Below are 16,431 nucleotides of genomic sequence, written 5' to 3' on the forward strand. Positions count from 1 at the left end.
ATTGACCTAATTTTCGTGGACACCACATTTTTTGCAAGTTGCACATAGCTCATTCAAAAATAGCTTTTTCGAATAACCTGTAGAAATAGCAAATAATAATTTAGAAAATAAAGTGCCTCTGAGATGCGTCTTTTGTTTAGAACTTGAAATGCAGCTTCTCCCGTGGCGGGTGTGTTTATTTAGATATTTTATGTTTAATAAATCACTTATGCCCATATGGTCAGGTGCTCGGTAAGGAGACTCGTCCCGCAGGCGAGCTGCTTTTCAAGCACTGTGTAATTATAATTGCAACAACGCTAGAAGCAATCCCCTCCCCAAAACGCGCACACACGTGCACACATGCCGACAGAGCTATAAAGGAATGTTCAGTTTCTTGAAGGAGAATATAATTTTCTCCTTCCTTAGATTTCCTTAAATAAGGGTCAGCTTTAAAGGAGAATGATCTTCTCTTGACCGCCGCTCTCCTTACTTCTGCAGAACAAATATTCATGCTCGATGTCGCGATCAAAAGTAGTTGTGTCAGCCGCGAGACTGCATACTCTTTCAGCCGATTGATATTCTGAATGTAACATATTCAGAACTTAGTGAAAAGTTCACTGCATTGTGCAGCCGCAATTTCAACTCTGAACAAATTTTTGCTCTTTAACCTCAATCTGTGAAGCGCCAGGAATGATTGTTAATGCCGCTTTTTAGAGCTAGCTAAATAACACAGCATCAATTGAGATTCCAGGATATTATTTGAACTTCAAAAGCCAAGCAAACGCTTTGAGGATGTAATTTAACACACTGCACATGACATATAAATTTTGTGTTTGCACAAAATTTAGAGGCAGAAAGCTGTGATGACAGTAGATCAGGAGGTTCATGCGACCATGCAGTCGCACTGAGAGGAGCGCCTGTGCACAGGATTTATCTGCATTTTATATCTCATAGATCACAAATCTCACAACGCTGGCTGCGCAGTGTTTGTGTGAACTATAAAGACTGAAATGTAAGGACTTGCAGGTTGCAAGTGATGCGGGTGGGGCATGGAGTGGGGGTGCTTGCTTTCCTTGCTCACGAACTGCGCTAGCTGAAGCGGAGCGGTGAGGTAGTGGAGACCCTACAGAGATGTGGAAGCAGACCCCATTAGGGAGGCCGTAAGAAGCGCGCTTTCCCTCGAGACAAGCCATGACTTGTGTTGCTACGTGGGTAACTGGCTTGGTCTAAATAGAGAGGGCAGTGTATGCACATTTTTTATCTTGATGAAAGCTTGAATAAATTTAATTTGAAAGTTAGCATTCATAGCAAAATTCTCCTACTTTGTCCTCTGTTTTTTACTGTGGTGTTTCCTCGAAGTGAAAGGGAGTGACAGCAGAATAGTGCCTCTATTGCCAGATCAGCTTTCAGTTAATGTGTCGCTTTTGTTGCCTTACACAAAAAGATGCTGTATATAAAATTTCCTAGGAGTGATTGAGGTTTTATAAAGTTCAGGTTTACGTGCCAGCCATATTGGTTTGTACACTATATATCACAGCCAATGCTAATGCTGCAGGTGAGTTGGCATAGCCCTACCACTGTTCTACTGCAAGAATGAATAATAGAATGGCATGCAATATTCTTGCCATGGCAGCTATGCTGGATGCATTGAAAGCGTATAATATGTGAATGAAGAATTACAAGACGCAAAAAAAAAAAGATTTAGAACAGGCAAGTCTTCTTTGTGCTGTGTATTCCTCCATTCACAATACACTAATTAGCATAGAACAACTAGCTTTAAGGAATATTCTAGGGATCCTACAGATGGCACCTAATCGTAATTGTGTCGCTAGGGCTGGAGTCTACACAAGGAGTAACATTGACTGGGTGGGCCACTGGTTGCCGATGCAGAGACAGGCCGAAGATAAGAAAACTCATTTATTAATGCAATAGCTTACAGTTCACATGAACAGGAAAACGTGGTGTTGGCAGGAAATGTCTTGCTTGATGGAGAGGTCAGGTCATGTATATGACCAAGCGCTGATTGGTTGGTGAGGAGTGTGATTTCACAAGACTGTGTCTTGATCTCCCCAGATTGGGTGCAATCTGCATTAATTCAGAAAAGTTCCATGCCAGTTTTAAAAGTTATGTATTTGACTCTGCCCTTTTTTATGCATTGTGCAAAGTGGTGCAGGCAAACTGTCACCGAGTCAGTGGGTACTTCGAAGAGATAACAGCAGAATCCAAGGAAGTTTATGTGCATTAAGGCTGTTGCTGTTCCCATCCAAAATGTGTCACCAGTTGCCTGTCAATTAAAAAGAGTTAACTTTTAAACTCTACAACTTGGGCTTTCTTTTGGCAGGCAGTGGTGGAAGAGTGATTGTCAGACATTTACTGGCAGGCATGGGCAGACTAACGGGCGAAGGTATAGGCTGACTCGCATTCTTAAAACCAATCGCTACTCTAAGTGGAGGTACCACAGATGCTGATGCGGAGTACACCTTGTCAAAAAGAAATGGGTCTCCGCATGTTGTATCACACACACAAAAAAAATAATAAAGCCCCTCCCGTCTGCTGACTGACACTGACTGACTACATATGATCACCATAGTCATCTAGCACATGGAAAGTGTGGCAGGAAACACTTTTACTGAAAAAAGCATGACTACAGAGTAGTCTACAATGGAACAAGTCAAGCAGATATTTACACGAGGAGACTTGCGGGGAGGCTGGTGCAGATGGCACAAAACCGCACTGACAAATTGTACTTGAGTATGCTCTCAACTGGTGTAGAAAGCGCAACCTAATGGAGCCCTCTGGCCAAATTTACAGGTGTGCTGGTCGAGTCGTATGGCCAAGAACAGTGGCTGGTTCATAGTCACCTTCAGTGTTGTCCATGTCTACTGTTGCAGAAAAACAACTCAAAGTGCCTGTCCAGAACCTACTATAAGTGGTAAAAATTTCTGAAAGTACAGCAATGAGCATGTCAAGCTGAAATGACAGAAACCTACAGCAAGCAACGTTGCTCGAATGCTGTCGCATTCTATTCTTAAGGTGACTTAAGAATCCCCATAATTTTTTGTCATGGCAGAAAATGAGCTTTTATGTAGGGGGAACATAAAAGGGGGAACATTCCTTATGGGGAACATTTCAAGATTTCAGATTATATGCACGAAGCCTTGCCCCTTCACACGCTGACAGCTTGCGCCCTTTCAGGCCACATGTAAATCAGCTGCTCCGGGTAACTGGCGTCACACATTCCTTGGCTTCATTCTTGGCCAGCTGGTGACAGGTGAAGGCCTCAGGCTTAAAGCAGTAGCTCTCATTTGCTCAGAAGCCTAAATTTGTGGAACTGGCTCTAGGACTTTTTTTGAGAAGTTCTAGCAGTTGACCTATGCCAATTTTTGATGTGGCAGTTTGCTAGCTTGCAGATGGGAATATGAAAAATGCAGATGTTCAACAGGCTACATAATGCATGTGATGCAGCAGATGCTAACATTTACCATTTTATGCGATAGCTTTAAAGGCCGCATAAACAGGTTTGGGGTGCGACCTGATGCCGGTGAACACCTCCGGCAACACACTCCCTCACCAGAACAGGAATTGGCCACCCTGGTGCAGTAATTGGCCGCAACCTCCTATGATAAGTTCCATAAAACCCCGGCCCTCAGTCACCAGCGGCTGCGGAACAACTGACCACGGCGGCGGTCAGACCTGTGACGCAGCAGGGGGTGCTAAGAAAGTCTGGCTCCGCTGGACAGGCCGCCATTGGAAACTGACCCTGGCAACGTTTAATGCTAGAACCCTAGCTAGTGAAGCTAGCTTAGCAGTGCTGTTAGAGGAACTAGAGGGCATGAAATGGGATGTCATAGGGCTTAGTGAGGTTAGGAGGCCGAATGAGGCATATACTGTACTGAAAGATGGGCATGTACTGTGTTATCGAGGCTTACCAGAGAGGCGACAACTAGGAGTAGGTTTCCTTGTCAATAAGTATATAGCGGGTAATATAGATGAATTCTATAGTATTAATGAGAGGGTTGCAGGCATCGTAATTCGGCTTAATAAGCGGTATAAACTGAAGGTTGTACAGGCCTATGCACCTACATGTAGTTATGATGACCAGGCAGTTGAAAGCTTCTACGAAGATGTAGAATCGGCAATGCGAAAAGTAAAGACGCAGTATACTGTACTAATGGGCGATTTCAATGCCAAGGTAGGGAAAAAACAGGCAGGAGACAAGGTAGTAGGTGACTATGGCATTGGTTCTAGGAATAGCAGGGGGGAGTTACTAGTTGAGTTTGCAGAGCGCAATAACTTACGAATCATGAATACCTTCTTCAGCAAACGGAAGAACCGGAAATGGACATGGAAAAGTCCTAACGGAGAGACTAAAAATGAAATCGATTTCATAATGTGTTCAACCCCCGCCATTATGCAAGATGTAGAGGTAATCGGGAAAGTGCGATGCAGTGACCACAGGATGGTGAGGTCCCGAATTAGCCTAAATCTGAAGAAGGAACGCAACAGATTAGTAAGAAAGAAACCCATCAACGAATTAGCGGTGAGGGGGAGGGCAGAAGAGTTCAGGATCTCGCTACAGAATAGGTTTTCAGCTCTAACTGAGGATGGCGACATTACCCTAGAGGCAAGGAACAATAATTTCAGAGATATCATTACTGAGTGCGCGGTAGAAGTAGGCGGTAGGATAGTTAGAGAGGATACCGGTAAGCTGTCTAAGGAGATGAAAGATTTGATTAAGAAACGCCAGAGTATGAAAGCTTCCAATCCAACAGACCAGATCGAATTGGCCGAGATATCAAAGCTAATCAATAAGCGCAAGGTGACCGATATTAGGAAGTATAACATGGAGAAAATTGAGCATGCTGTAAAGAACGGGGGAAGCCTTAAAGCGGTAAAGAAGAAATTGGGCATAGGCAAAAACCGGATGTATGCGATAAGGGACAAGGCGGGCAACGTCATCACTAATATGGAAAAGATAGTCAAAGTAGCCGAGGAGTTCTATACAGATCTCTACAGTAGCCAAAGTAGTCAGGACCGTAATGAGATTGGCGGTAGGGAAAAACAGTGAGACGTTCCACCAGTGACGAAGGACGAGGTCAAGAAAGCACTAGAAACTATGAAAAGGGGAAAATCAGCTGGAGAGGATCAGATAACTACAGATTTGCTGAAGGACGGGGGGGATATCTTGCTAGAAAACCTGGCCACCCTGTATACGCAGTGCCTGGTGTCATCGACGGTACCGGAACCATGGAAGAATGCAAACATTATCCTCATTCACAAGAAAGAGGACTCTAAGGACCTTAAAAATTACAGACCAATCAGCTTACTGTCTGTTACGTATAAGGTATTTACTAAGGTAATCGCTAATAGAATCAGGACAACCTTAGACTGCAATCAAGCAAAGGATCAAGCAGGGTTTCAGAAACGGTACTCTACTATCGATCATATCCATACCATCAATCAGGTGATAGAAAAATTCTCGGAATATAACCAGCCCTTATACATAGCATTCATTGATTACGAAAAAGCATTTGACTCAGTTGAAACCTCGGCGGCGATGCAGGCATTGCGAAATCAGGGGGTAGACGAGCCATACGTGAAAGTGCTGGAAGATATATATAGCGGCTGCACAGCAACCATAGTTCTGCATAAAGAAAGTAACAAAATTCCCATAAAGAGAGGTGTTAGGCAAGGAGACACAATCTTCCCAGTACTATTCACAGCTTGTTTAGAGGAAGTATTCAGAGACTTGGAATGGGAGCAGTTAGGGATAAGGGTAGATGGAGAATACCTCAGTAATCTGCGATTTGCTGATGACATTGCCTTGCTAAGCAACTCGGGGGATGAACTGCAAATAATGATTGATGACCTAGACAGGAAAAGTAGAAAGGTAGGCTTGAAAATCAATATGCAGAAGACTAAGGTAATGTTCAACAGCCTCGGGAAGGAACAGCAGTTTATATTAGGTAGCGAAATACTGGAAGTAGTAGGCGAATATGTCTACTTAGGACAGGTAGTAACCGCAGACCCGGACCACGAAAAGGAAATAACAAGAAGAATACGATTGGGATGGAGCGCATTTGGCAAGCACTCGCAGATTATGACTAGCAGCTTACCGGTATCGCTCAAGAGGAAAGTATACAACAGTTGCATCTTGCCTGTACTCACCTATGGGGCTGAAACGTGGAGGCTAACCAAGAGAGTTCTACTTAAGTTGAGGACAACCCAGAGGGCTATGGAACGAAAAATGGTAGGGGTAACATTAAGAGATAGAAAGCGTGCAGAGTGGGTCAGAGAAATAACTCAAGTTACCGACATTCTAGTAGAAATGAAGAAGAAGAAATGGACATGGGCAGGACATGTAGTGCGAAGAGAGGATAACCGATGGTCGCTGAGGGTAACAAACTGGATTCCAAGGAAAGGAAAGCGTAGCAGGGGGCGGCAGAAAGTTAGGTGGGCGGATGAGATTAAGAAGTTCGCAGGGGTCAAGTGGATGCAGCTAGCACAGAACCGGGTTAAATGGAGAAATATGGTAGAGGCCTTCGCCCTGCAGTGGGTATAATCAGGCTGCTGCTGCTGCTGCTGCTGCTGATGATGATGATAAAGGCCTCGTTACCCAGAAAATCCTGCGACAGCATTGTGAACAAAAAATTGCGGTCATGGTGCTAGCAGATTGTACTAGCTGGCAGCTGACATGGCCGAGCACCGATACTTCTATGGTTAGTGCAACTTAACAAGATCACTTATCAGAGAGGTGGGAGGAGCTGCCAACTCTGGTTGCTCATTTGGGGTGGGAAGGTGGAATAAGAATCAACCTTCCACTGTTCTTGGATGCCAAGTCAGGCACGCTCATACGGCTTGGTTAAAGCGGGGGTTTACATGTTGAATGGTTGCTTACATGCGGTAGATGGATGAGGTTATAGTTTAGTACTGTATGCTAATAAGAATGTGATATATTAGAGGCACAGACCAAGAGATTGGTAAATAAGCGAGGACTACATGTATGCAAATTAACTGTAAGGGGAGCTGCAGACGCTATATAGTCATATGCTTAAAGAAAGAGCTTAAGTGTCCCCAGAATTTGCTATCTTCTACACAGTATCAGAGATAAATTTGTTCTAGAAAAATGCGCCAAGAGACAATTCTATCTAAATTTTGCTTTTAGTTGGAAATGAATGTGTGGCTCTTTCTGGCTATGATGTTTCGCCAGCAGCAGAAAAAAACAAAACAAAAAAATTACAAGGGTTCAACGCTGCTGAACCAAATATTCAGCGAAAGCATTAGCTGCGGGTGACCGAGCGTTCTTCTCTTTTTCTTCTTCCTCAGCCCACATATAAAGCCCCGTTTTAACCAATCCGTGTGAACGTGCCTTAGTGGCCTATAGGGGTAACGTGAATGCCAGGGTCCTAGCAGGCCAATTCTGACATAACCGTCCCATGTGAAACGAGAGACCCAAGTTGGCAGCGCCTGCCGACCGCTTGAGTTGGTAGCCCAGCTCTCACCCTAGTGTCACGTGGGTAAGACGTGGCTACCGGCCGCGCTACGTTGAAGGCTCAAAGCCTAGAGTAGTGTTGCTTTTGCAATAAAACTCATAAATTGGATTTGAAAATTTCCTTGACACTCAATTCAAGATTATGCCACCAAACTGATGACTCCACTATCACCATATGAAAGTGAAAGGTGATGTAGCCTAGCCTCAAAGGTGTGCAAATAACGTTTTCTTCTTGTGGCCCACCTAGGCCACTGCTTTGCTAATAATGGGCCGCAAGTGGGCTTTATAGCACGATACAGATTTAAATTTGAAAGTGGGACAGTATGAGGCCCTTTCCACAGTCAATTAATCCCCCCCCCCCCCCAAAAAAAAAAAAAAAAGTTGTCCACTATCGTGAGGAACTCTGCACGTGAGGCAGATGCTTGAGCCACTAAGTCATCACTGTGCACCTCAGTTTGCTTACAGGAATGGCCAGCAATGGTGACAAACGTATTTCATATGTAGACATTTTTATAGCTTATAAAACCCTTGTCTAGGAGAATATGCACCCATCAATGTGGGGCTCTGAAACAAAGAACTGCTTATCTATGCTGTTGATTAAACTACTAGACAGTGCTGAAGATCAGAATTCTGAATGGTCCATAAAAAGACCATTGTGTTGTATAGTCCAGAATGAGATCTCATTACTTCAGGACCTTGATCACACCATGCATCAAATTGTGTATTCTGCAGAACAGCGGGCGTTCTCGTTACAGTTGTCATTTTTGTTGGCAAGTAAGTGATGATCACATCAATACTAATTCCATTATTGAAGTCGTACCTAAGTTTGAAACTGCCACAGTCGAAAAGACAAAAATGCAGACTGCTATTAGGTGTGCAGCATCCCATGAAATATTCCAAGTTTCTTAAAGTATCCTATTTCACCTAGCTGAGTATGTGGGTTGGGCAACTACAGCTAATCCATCTTTAGTAGGAGGTACGTAGTAGGTTTAGTGTGGTTGTGCATCGAGCGACGCCTATGGCAAGAACAAGAAACGTTGGGACAAAGTGTTAAAAAGTGTGTGTTGTGTATCTTCTCTTGTGTCTGTGTTTGTTGCGCCACATTTCTGAATAAGATGTTAAAAAGTGCTTCACTACATGATCAGCTTCGGGCTGTCCAGGAGGCCCGCGCGGCGGCGGAGAGCTTCGGGCTCTCTGTGCCGACGTGGGAGCTGCCCTCTACACCTGGCGCCTAGCCGAGTGTCCTCCAGGACCCCTACTCTGGGAAATAAAGTTTTACCAAACCAAACCAATCTTTAGTAGCAACATTAATGATGGATACAGTGAGTTTAATTATAATGACAAGCCACAGCCAATACCTACCATGTTAGTGACTTGTGTTTCAAAACTTGTGCTTATATATTAAATACGTGGCAGCCGTTTACTACGCTACATACCAGGCTTTGCACGCTGTATCAAGCATACTGAACCTGTGCTTTTTGGATCTTGTAAGTACAGTTTTTATATGGACAGAACCAATGCAACCATAATAGAGTTGAACGTTGAGCTAGTTGGTCACGCATCTATTGGAAGAAGGCAGCAGAGCAGGTGACAACACAAAACATAAGAAGCACAAACAAACACAAGGACAACGCTGCACTGACAACTACATTGACTAGAACCCGCATATCTTCTCCCTTCACTTCAACGGCACCAAACAGAGCTAAAGGGATGTGTGTGCGGGTTAACAACCAGGACTTCAACTCTGGATGCAAAACTTCGCACCGGACTAGGTACTCCAAGTGTATTCAGGGGATTATTTATCAGATTCCCTTGCAATATGGAAAGAAATATATTGGACAGACAGGAAGATGTATCAATGACAGGATTAGAGAACAAGCTATGGCAATATCGGACAAGTCTGGCACTAATCTCGCGGTGCACTGCAAAGACTGCGTTGTTTGTAGAGACCAAAAATGTCCAGCTGACCTTCACAATGTTAAGGTTATGAAAAGGATGAAGGATAAGTTAGCAAGAGAAATTTATGAAGCATATGCAATCAGTGACTCTGGAGACCAATGTGTCAGTATGCCTTCAGTGATATTGTTGAAGAAGGAATTCGAATTTCTGCGCAAACCGGCAGGACGTTAAAGACAAGGAAGAAGTTGGCTGCAGACGTGAAGTGAAGGGAGAAGATGTGCAGGTTCTGGTCAATATAGTAGTCAGTGCAGTGTTGTCCTTGTGTTTGTGTGTGCTTCTTATGTTTTGTGTTGCTACCTGCTCTGCTGCCTCCTTCCAAGAGCAATGCAACCAGTATAATTTGAGTTGCCAAACTTCAGTGTTTCTCTGGCTCAGTAGAGGCTGCAAAGTGGCAGCCTCTAGAATTGATCTGTGAAGCTTACATTATTACAAGGGCACTTCAAAACATACCTCCACAGTTGAAATCGTCAATAGTTCAGCACGGAAACCTAGCCCTACTTTGGCGTTGTGAAGTGGCATCCATGTGGGAAAGAGTGCTCTTTAAAAAATAGGCTGTGTGACATGTTGCAGTAGAAACAGTATGAAGGAAATGACTACACCTTTAGATTTTTACCCCGTTGGGGTGGTGAAGTGGTTAGGGCACTCGACTACTGTGCCCAAGGATGTGGGATCACATTCCGGCCTAGGCGACCGCTTTTCAATCGAGGCGAAAAGCTAGGCGCCCGAGTACTGTGCAATGTCCGTGAACCTTGAAGAACCCCACGCGGTCACAATTTGCGAAGTCCTCCACTACAGCGTTTCTCATAGCCTGAGCTGCTTTGGGATGTTACACCCCACAAACCTAATCAAACCAAACCTTAGATTTTCAACAAGGATTTTGAACCATCTGCAAATTGTTTTAGAAGTCAAAATATGACAAAATCTTGTACAACTTGCACAGTAGTGAAACAAAGGAAGATACTAGTGTCAATGAAACATTTGGACATGACATCACAGAAACTTGTAATGCCAAGTTTCCAATATGCAAGGATTAGGGCACAGAACAATCCTCATGCCAACAATTTCTAGTAAGATTTCATGTATCTAGTTTTTTGTGATAACTGCTACTTTGCAGTGCAACATAGAGCGAAACTGAGCACGAGCAGTGATGTCATTCACTGTGTATTACATTACTTATTTTCCTGAGTACATTTCACAACTGTGTTGCCTCCAAATGTTGGAAGCCTGAGTATTTATGTTTGCATTATGTTGGTACCTAGGAGCGCATTCGAGTAATGCGCAAGTCAGTGCGGCACCCTGCAGGTGTGCTTCTGCTGTAAACTGAACAGCATTTCTTTTTTATCTAACGACCCATACACCTACATCAGTATGATTGACCAGCAGAGCTGCACTCTGGTGGTATCTGCAGAGTTGCACTGCAGGCTATATGCCAGCACAAAAGGTATTTCCGTGCATTCCACAGATTCGACGAAGTGCAAGGCTGTTCATGCTTATATGAGTGCTCAAGATGATAAGCTTCACATAGCACTGCACTATCAGACAAATGCAGCACCCTTTCTTTCCTACAATTCGCTCCACACCCCCATGGTGCAGTCAAATGCAATGGAATGGATGGTAAAGTACTGCCACCAAAGTGCCCTCAGTCTCCTGCAATGAGAGAGCATGTGTCATTCATGGTGGTTTCATAGCATGAACAGCAGCAAACCACATCACACACTACTGCCATGGCATGCAATAATTAATGGCTACATAAATTGCGTGCATTGAGAGCCGCAGTCCCTGCTTATTCTTACTATCCGTAGCAAAACATTGGCAGTGTTGCAGAAGCAAGTAATTAACGTTTAAAACCGACAACGTTCTCATGTGTATCAGAAAAACCGGCAATCGATACAAGTGTCACGACCTTGAACTCTACCCGTCATTAACTGTGAGAATACACAAAGCGACCGAATGAGAGTCGACACTGACCACTGTTTCAGCAGCACCGAAGCTGTTCATTAATATGCCTTGATACCCCTACCAGCGCGAGCAGAATTGTTGCGCTGCCCCTGGCCAGCAGCTATTGATAATACATAAAATACAAAGGTAAAGCAATGCTGAACTATTGCAGCAGTACTGCGCGGCACACAAACCACTGTGCTCATTTTAGTGCCTTTCTCGATATTGTATGCACGTCCCCGGCAACGCTCAGTATATCCTCTGAAGCATGGCTAGGACATCAGGAAGTTTGTTTACGATGCCGCATAAAACAGTTTATTTAAATATGCACAATCCCGACTAACTCACGGGAGTCAGCCCTCACGATGGCGGCATAAGGGAAGCAAACTGTTTCTTATGATGCTCTTAATTAAAATCGAAGTACGTAGCGGAATAACGAGCTGTAGGCGCATCGAAAGCAATGTTTGTTGCAGGAATTATCGGAAGCTTCTGACGTACACTATAGCTATAGTGGTCATTCCCGCACAAAATTTTTGTTGTCAAAGTAAAAACTCGCATTTCTCAAATCTCTAGCAACGTTTTTGTGACTGCTTTTCACCTTTCGAGGCTCCCTGAGGATTGCTAGCATGCTGTTTGTGATGCGCACATCGTTGCTGGCACGCCGATGCCAAATGGGCCCCATCCTCCAGCCGAGGCAACTGACTCGACCGCGAGCAATGCCCTGAGCGCGACGGGCAGAACACTGTAGCGACGGAGAACATGCGTGACGCCATATGCATTTTGGAGCGTATCTGTTGCCACGGCAACTAGCGGCAACCGAGAACGAAGGAACTGACGTAATGCGACGTCTTGGAGATGGCGACGATGATGATAGTGTCTGCTCCCATCTGGGCTGGAAACGGAATGTCGCGACCGGGACACATTGCTTATGACTGTCTGAGTGTCATCTATCAATTACTAATCTTGGCAGATGACATCGAGTAAAATCCCAGGCCTCCACATACCCGCTCTACAGATGCAATAATGGAAGCCTTGAACGAATTACGTTCCGGACAAACAACTTTGTCAGACGAAATTAAGGCATTCATTCGAAATTAACTGAGAATGATAAAACATTCGAAGAAATTAAAACAAGACTCGTCAAAATTGAAGATTGTGCACTATTTACTGCAATTAGGGACGATATTAGCGATGTGCGAACACTTGCGGAGCAAAACTCGGGCGAAATTGCAAATCTCTCTTGCAAAATGACTGATTTTGAAGATAGAGCACGTAGAAATATTTTTTTCCGGCTTGTCAGACACTGACGAAGAAACATGGGCCGAATCTGAAAAGTTGATTTCAAAGTTATGTAGGGGCAAGCTCGACGTCACAATCAGCCCGATGGATGTTGAAAGAGCGCACAGGCTTAGTTTCAAAGCGACAGGAAACAGCCGATTATCGTTAAATTCACCATTTTAAAACTAGAAAGTTCTTTCCTGAGATAAGACACGAAAAAACAGTGACTATAGAATCTCGGAAGACTCCTCAAAATCTACTCTGTCAGGAAACGATTACTAGAATTTGCAAAACTTCAACCAGAAACATACCAACTCTGCCATGATAAATAATCATTGATAACACTGTCTATATTTTCGACCAATCTGCACAGAGTCGTTCGCCGCCACCTCCCACCCCCCTCCGTCACCATGCCATAGACACTGTGTAAACCTCCTGTCAGTCCAAAGTCCTGCTCCTCGTCCTTCCTTTACACTAATATCCGTAGTCTCCTGCCCAAACTTGACCTTGAAAGTCTTGCGCACACAATTGATAGCCCCCCCCCCCACATTATCACTCACTGAAACCTGGCTAACACCATCCGTACATGACTCTGAAATACTTTCCGTTTTTCCTAACTACAGTTTTCTGTCGCGATAGAAAAGATAAATGGGGAAAAGGCATGCGAATAGGAACCCATGATTCGCTTCTTTGTTCTGAAATTAAAATTCCATCCTCTCTAGAAATATTGTTCATTCAGTGCCATGCTTCATTTCCTCCCGTAATCAATCATTGGTGTTTGCTATCGTCCACCAGATTTGATGGATTCTTTTGTTGCTAATTTCCACGAAGCACTTCGCATGATAACCCCGACTCATAGTTCTTTTCGGCAACTTTAACTTCCCTGCAATAAACTGGCCCAACCTTTCCACCACAACATGTAAAGATAACATCGAAAGCGATTTTGTTAACACATGTCTAGCCTTTGGTCTATCCCAGTTCGTATCAAACCCTGGAGTGAAGATTGCTGGAAAACGTATCAACAACCTTAGATATGCGGATGATACCACTTTAATGGCAGAAAGTGAAGTGGAACTCAAGAGACTTCTGATCCGCGTACAAGAAGAGAGTGAGAAGTTTGGGCTTAAACTGAACATTAAAAAGACAAAGATCATGGCGTCTTGCCCTATCAAGTCCTGGAGCATCAATGGACAAGAAGTGGAAGCTGTGACAGATTTTCTGTTCTTGGGCGCCAAGATTACCTCGGAAGGAAACTGCAGCCATGAAATTAGGAGACGCCTGCTTCTGGGAAAGAGAGCAATGGCTAGCCTTGACCGCCTAGTAAAGAGCAGAGACATTAGTCTGCCAACCAAGATCCGTATAACTCGTGCTATGGTCTTTCCAGTTGTGATGTATGGATGCGAGAGTTGGACTGTGAAAAAGGCTGACCGCCGAAGAATTGACGCATTTGAATTGTGGTGCTGGCGAAGACTCTTGAGAGTTCCTTGGACTGCCAGACGATCAAATCAGTCGATATTGTCGACCATAAACCCTGACTGCTCATTGGAGGGTCAAATTTTAAAGTTAAAGCTCAGCTACTTTGGTCATCTGATGAGAAGAGAGGAGTCGCTGGAGAAAGATTTGATGTTGGGAAAGGTTGAGGGTCGCCGGAGAAGGGGTAGACACCGAACGCGTTGGTTAGATGGCATCCTCGAGGCACTGCAGATGAAGTTATGTGATGTTAGGAAGATAGTGAGAGACCGGAAAGCGTGGCGTGACATGGTCCATAGGGTCACGAAGAGTCGGACACGACTGAACGACTAAACTGAACTGAAACTGAGACAAAGCAATCATTCCTCCAACATACTCGACCTCGTATTAACTTTCTACCCTGATAACGTTCCGCCACTTCTTCATTTACCAGGACTCTGTGGTCAAGCCACATACTCCTGCCAGTTGTCACGCACAAAAAAATTCGAAAAACACTAACACAGTACGACAGAGGCAAATATGCAGCCATTAATTCCAGACTAACAAGTTTCTGCTCTAACCGAAGACGGCGGCATTACCCTGGAAGTAATGAACAATAATTTCAGAGATATCATTACGGGGTGTACGGTAGAAGTAGGCGGTAGGATAGTTAGAGAGGATACCGGTAAGCTGTCTATGGAGACGAGATTTGATTAAGAAATGCCAGAATATGAAAGCTTCCAACCCAACAGACCAGATCGAATTGGCCGAGATATCAAAGCTAATCAATAAGCACAAGGTGGCTGATATAAGGAAGTATAACATGGAGAAAATCGAGCATGCTGTAAAGAACGGGGGAAGCCTTAAAGCGATAAAGAAATTGGGCATAGGCAAAATCCAGATGTATGCGATAAGGGACAAGGATAGTCATCACCAATATGGACAAGATAGTCAAAGTAGCCGAGGAGTTCTATACTGATCTCTACAGCAGCCAAAGTAGTCAGGACTGTAACGAGATTGGCGGCAGGGAAAAACAGTCAGACGTTCCACCAGTGACGAAGGACGAGGTCAAGAAAGCTAGAATCTATGAAAAGGGGGAAATCAGCTGGAGAGGATCAGATAACTACAGATTTGCTAAAGGACGGGGGGATATCGCGCTAGAAAACCTGGCCACCCTGTATATGCAGAGCCTGGTGTCATCGACGGTACCGGAACCATGGAAGAATGCAAACATTATCCTCATTCATAAGAAAGGGGACTCTAAGGACCTTAAAAATTAGACCAATCAGCTTACTGTCTGTTATGTATAAGGTATTTACTAAGGTAATCACTAATAGAATCAGGACAACCTTAGACTGCCACCAAGCAAAGGATCAAGCAGGTTTTCGGAAACAGTACTCTACTATCGATCATATCCATACCATCAATCAGGTGATAGATAAATGCTCGGAATATAACCAGCCCTTATACATAGCATTCATTGATTACGAAAAAGCATTTGACTCAGTTGAAACATCGGTGGTGATGCAAGCATTGCGAAACCAGGAGGTAGACGAGCCGTACGTAAAAGTGCTGGAATATATATATAGTGGCTGCACAGCAACCATAGTTCTGCATAAAGTAACAAAATTCCCATAGAGAAAGGTGTTAGGCAAGGAGACACAATCTCCCCAGTACTATTCACAGCTTACTTAGAGGAAGTATTCAGACTTCAAATGGGAGCAGTTAAAGATAAGGGTAGATGGAGAATACATCAATAATCTGCAATTTTGCTGATGACATTGCCTTGCTAAGCAACTCGGGGGATGAACTGCAAATAATCATTGATGACCTAGACAGGAAAAGTAGAAAGATAGGCTTGAAAATCAATATGCATAAGACTAAGGTAATGTTCAACAGCCTCGGGAAGGAACAGCAGTTTACATTAGGTAGCGAAGTACTGGAAGTAGTAGGCGATTATGTCTACTTAGGACAGGTGGTAACCGCAGGTCCGGACCATGAAAAGGAAATAACAAGAAGAATAAGATTGGAATGGAGCGCATTTGGCAAGCACTCGCAGGTTGACTAGCAGCTTACCGGTATCAGCAACTTTCAAGAGGAAAGTATACAACAGTTGCATCTTACCTGTACCTTCAGCACCTATGGGGCTGAAGCGTGGAAACTAACCAAGAAAGTTCTACTTAAGTTGAGGACAACCCAGAGGGCTATGGAACGCAAAATGGTAGGGGTAACATTAAAAGATAGGAAGTGTGCAGAGTGGGTCAAAGAAATCTCAAGTTACCGACATTCTAGTGGAAATTTAGAAGAAATGGGCATGGGCGGGACATGTAGTGCAA

The 16,431-nt window shown here is 44.0% G+C and overlaps 1 protein-coding gene across 1 annotated transcript in view; it reads right to left on the bottom strand.

The window, feature by feature from the left end:
• Positions 1-1,916: 1,916 nt before the first annotated feature.
• Positions 1,917-16,431, bottom strand: part of LOC146210302 (uncharacterized) — a 190,728-nt gene continuing 176,213 nt past the window's right edge. The window contains exon 7 of the mRNA XM_084609140.1: positions 1,917-2,064. The gene's annotated coding sequence lies outside the window, so the exon portion shown is untranslated. The remainder of the gene's footprint in view (positions 2,065-16,431) is intronic.

This window comes from Amblyomma maculatum, chromosome 1, assembly GCF_055883805.1.
Source record: "Amblyomma maculatum isolate TAMU_Amacu chromosome 1, ASM5588380v1, whole genome shotgun sequence".
NCBI lineage: Eukaryota > Metazoa > Arthropoda > Arachnida > Ixodida > Ixodidae > Amblyomma > Amblyomma maculatum.